Source organism: Etheostoma spectabile, chromosome 16 (assembly GCF_008692095.1).
Source record: "Etheostoma spectabile isolate EspeVRDwgs_2016 chromosome 16, UIUC_Espe_1.0, whole genome shotgun sequence".
Lineage (NCBI taxonomy): Eukaryota > Metazoa > Chordata > Actinopteri > Perciformes > Percidae > Etheostoma > Etheostoma spectabile.
The window spans coordinates 28,515,545-28,520,402 of NC_045748.1; the positions used below are offsets into that span (position 1 = coordinate 28,515,545).

At 43.4% G+C, this 4,858-nt stretch overlaps 1 long non-coding RNA gene across 2 annotated transcripts; it reads right to left on the reverse strand.

Moving 5' to 3' along the window:
• Positions 1 to 3,498: 3,498 nt before the first annotated feature.
• Positions 3,499 to 4,452, reverse strand: LOC116704634 (uncharacterized). Of its 2 annotated transcripts, none has more exons than XR_004335724.1 (3): positions 4,415 to 4,452; positions 3,895 to 3,984; positions 3,499 to 3,594 (listed from the first exon to the last, which is right to left on the reverse strand). It is a non-coding gene; the product is annotated as an uncharacterized LOC116704634 (long non-coding RNA). The 2 variants fall into 2 exon arrangements; XR_004335725.1 differs by having other exon boundaries at positions 3,895 to 4,004; positions 4,415 to 4,445.
• Between the last annotated feature and the right edge of the window lie 406 nt (positions 4,453 to 4,858).

Sequence of the window (4,858 nt, forward strand, 5' to 3'; positions counted from 1 at the left end):
AGAAAACATACACATGACGTTCCCTAACCTACTTTAGCATTTATATCATTAAATCATACAACAATGAGCAATTTCAAGAGATTATTTAAAATGAATATATTAAAAGAATACCAAAAGGATTTAAAGTGATAGTATTATATAATGACTACGGTTTCTCAGTATCTATATACTAATATGTCTATGTACTAATATATCTATACACTACTATATCTATATACTAAGTCTAGTATGTGTGTTATTATTTAATCTGCTATAGATAGAGGGTATAGAAAGAAGAAGAAAGAGAAGAAAAGAAACAAAATCTGTGTAAATGTGTGTGTGTGTGTGTGTGTGTGTGTGTGTGTGTGTGTGTGTGTGTGTGTGTGTGTCTATGGTGTGTAATAAATGAAGATTTTGTATTTACTAAAGGATAAAAGTAGAGAAAGGGGGTCGGACCTGAGAAGTTGTTTATGATCTTCTTCCTTCTCCTTTTTGGGATTTTTTTGTAAAATAAACTTTCAATCATTTTGAAAGATTGTGCGAGAAACCATGACCTTATTTAATTAATAATACTATGTATGCATGAATGTATGTATATATATTTCAGGTGCCGATGTGCTGCAATGCAGTAATCAGCGTAATGACATATTACTGCATACTTATATTATTATTCCGCCAGGTTTTCGTCCCGCTACTAGTCCGGAGCGTTGCCCAACCGGGTAACCTCTCCTACGTGCAGCTAACAGCGATCCCCATTGGATGAATTTGTCCTATGTACATTTACATTCCTTCTCTATTCTCTTAAAGGAACAGGAACTTAACCATTCTTCTATTTTCTTTGAATGCACACCAATATAAAGCGGTCTATTTCCTAAAATGCATAATGGCATGGATACAATAAATGAGAGTGCATGACAGTGAGCTGCACACACACACACACACACACCACACCACACACACACACCACACCACACACCACACACACACACACGCACACCCACACACACACGCCGCACACGCACACACACACACACACCACACACACACACCACACCACACACACTTGTCCCTCACAGTCAGACACTACAGGCCCGTCCCTCACAGTCGACACTACAGGCCCGTCCCTCACAGTCGACATTACAGGCCTGTCCCCACTCAGGCTCACACTACAGGCCGTCCCTCACAGTCAGACTCTACAGGCCTGTCCCTCACAGTCAGACTCTACAGGCCTGTCCCTCACAGTCAGACCTACAGCCTGTCCCCTCACATCGGACCCACTCAACAGCCCATCCCTCACAGTCGGACACTACAGGCCTGTCCCTCACAGTCAGACCTACAGGCCCGTCCCTCACAGTCAGACACTACAGGCCTGTCCCTCACAGTCCAGACCTCTACAGGCCCGTCCCTCCATCGGACACTACAGGCCTCTCCCTCACAGTCGGACACTACAGGCCCCGTCCCTCACAGTCCTGACTCTACAGGCCCGTCCCTCACAGCGGACTCTACAGGCCGTCCCTCAAGTCAGACCTACCAGGCCCGTCCCTCCAGTCAGACTCTACAGGCTCCTCCCTCACAGTCAGACTCTACAGACGGCCGTCCCTCACAGTCAGACACTACAGGCCTGTCCCTCCATCAGACTCTACAGGCCTGTCCCTCACAGTCAACTACAGGCCTGTCCCTCACCAGGCTAAATGCGTACCGTTGCCTTAAATGACCTCATTTTCGTGTGTATATAATATGCTGCAGCCGTTGCCTAGATACCTTCAGGTCCTACCATGCCAGTGATGTCATCGATATTGTCAGCGGTCTAAAACTAACAAACGCAATGTTTGTGTTGCTTAAAAAAAACTATATTAATTTTTTTATTTACAATTTTTAGTGTAATACATTTGTAATTATCATAACCAACATGTTATCAAAATTAAGTTTTATCAGTTCAGTTCATCTTTAACGTAGAAACATGATTAAAAGTTTAAACCGAAGACAAGACGTTGGTGTTTATTGGGCTGAACGGGCGTTCAGATTTCAAGCACGGTTTCTCCAGAATCCCAGTTTATGTATCGTCCCGTTTTCAGACCGCTTCAGATTTACATGACACTAACACTATAACCAGAATGCACTGAGATGAAATCCAGCCGCTCCGTCACATGTAACCAGGACGACAACTCCAGCAGCCAATCAGAACTCTGGAAACGTCAGGCGTGTGTGTTGACTTGTCTCTAAAGTCCATTGTGTCCAAGGTCCAGAAAAACAAATGGTGCTGCATGAATCAACTTACCCCTCTACTTTGACCCGTTGGTTGTGCTGCTTTAATAATTACCCTTCTTCGTCACAGCCTCTCCTATCTGGTCGGAGGTAAATTTAATAAATAAAGTACTTAATTTCTTATAACCTACTACCTCTCCTCCTGAACCATGTGTTTACTCACCCCAGTAGTTCATCTCAGCGCAGTACTCTCTCCACATGTAGAAGTCAGGCTGGCCCCCGCCCCAGTTGGTGTAACCAAAACCAGTGTCATTAGGGTGACCACCTGCTAATAAGCCCAAGGGGGGACAAGGGGTATGTTTCTGAGGGACAATGTGGGACACTGCCTGGCGCAGCGGTGCCCCCCCACCCCCCCCCACGGGCAGACTCACTTATACTGGTTTACCCATTTCTAGCACATACCACCTTACATGGTATATTAATAACGCCCTATGCCCCTGAACATGTGTAACTGCTGATGTAAGCTCATGAATAGGCCAACCAATGTGTGTTTTTTTCTAAATAAAGACTTATAATATTTTGAACATTCATACAACTATAACATAATTGACAGATGCACTTCCACTCACGATTTACTTTAGCTATTTAATTTTATTTCCTTACAATTTATTCACTTTAAATACATTATAATATGAAATTAAGGACTAACAGGATTGTAGTTGCTCAACAGGAACAGTTTAAACAAAAGAGTCTTCCCAGTCTTCCTTGTACCCCCCTTCTCTTTCTAACTGATGGTGGGGGGGGGTCCTCAGACTGCTCAGACTCGGGCCTTTCTCTCCAGTTTTTGAATTGGAAAGCGCGTTCCTAAAAGTCCCTTCCCAGTGTCTGGTGTGCACGTGCTGCGCTGTCATGACAACGACTCTGAGGGATTTTAACTATTTGTCTGATTTAAAGTCCTATTCTGGACCTTCTGGCTGATAGAGACGTTTAGAAGTCAGAGAGACTAAATCCGTTCAGATCATCAGATCATCTCCAGTCTGTTGTTAATTAAAATCAGATTCAGATCTCATGTAGACATCCTTTGAGATCTACAATTAAAACTGGAGACTGTTCCAGCTGATATGTGGGTCTGATGAGATTTTATTAAATCGGAATCGCACCACGGTGTTTTTGTCACTCCTGTTCTGAAATCGGCTGGAAACTGTCCGACTTTACCGCAGCTTTTTGTAGGATGAAATCACATTTACCGTCTTTGAGTCAGATGTGTGTGTTATCACCTCAGCATCATGATGAAACAAATGCGGAGTGTGTAGAACGCCTTCACACAGCGGTTGTTAACCATCTGGAACCAGCCTTCACCGAGGTTCTTGTTTCTACACGGTGTGGCCGGATACTTGGTCTTGCACATCTCTGCAGGATCCCCTGTATCACGGAAAGAAGACGTTTTGTCACTTTTTTGTTCCTTTAGTCTTCTTTTAAGATTATTTCATCATTTTTATTTTCTGCCTTTAATGGACAGGCCAGCTAGGTGAGACAGGAGAAAGAGAGAGAGAGGGAAGACAGTCTCAGGTCCTACTCGAACCCTGGACTCTGTGTCGGGCACAAGCCTCTCAGTATTTTCACCTGCTCTACTACCCACTGAACCAACCCGGCCACGTCTGGTTCCTGTTGTCTGTGTAGACTGATTATTTACTGACTGTGTGTTCTTACCGGCTGCAGAGTCCGACGTGGACATCAGCCCCACCAGAAGAAGGATGGCAGGAACCACAACGGGACGTATGGTTCAGGGCTCTCACAGCACTCTGCAGCTGGAATATAATCTAATGACACACAGGAACAATTAGATATCGTACATGCATAAACAACTCCACCAGGATAAAACTGAGGTGTTGGTTATATATATTCGCTCTGAAGGCTGAGAGAGACTAACTGACCACAAAATTAGCTTCACCAGGAACTTACCCCACCTTAACAGACAGGAAAGTCATCTTTGAACCAAATTCTGCTAGTTTTTACAGACAATAAGTGACAGTATGATTATACATTTATTTTGAACCAGGAATCCCCGCTCATGTCCTCTGAAGTCTTTTAGTTGATTCAAAGTGCAGGTGGTTTTTAGTTTTTATGCCTGATGAAGATCTGAGAGCAGCTCAAAGTGTTGAGATCTTTAAAGTGAAATTTGAAGCCTTTACATGTCCTTTTCTGTTCTACAGAGAGACAACGGACTCACCTCAGGTGAAGTAGTGGAGTAGTCTCGGTCCTCGTTCCTCGTCCGTCTGGATGTCGGTCTGATCTCTGCCTCAGTTAAATATCCACAGCTGATGCCCTGAACACATGAGATTTAACTGATCAAACAGTGGGATGAAAACCAAGTGCCAAAATATTATAAAACATTTTAATTCAACACAAGTCAATTAGTCGCGGGTCAAGGTGGGACTTAATGGTAAGACGATGGTTTACAGCTAAAAAGCCCTTGTGTCTATGAGTCTATGCTCGGGGATAATTTGATTTTGCTTCCATCCTTAATCCTAAAAGTACATAAAGATCCAGGTGTCCTCCTCTCCCTGAGGAGATTTTGAACTTGTGCAGTTGCTTTGAATCATCCTGGGAAGAATTAAGAAATTTAATTATTGTCTTCACGTTCCCTTGGTGAAACTACCAATATTAAAAAAAC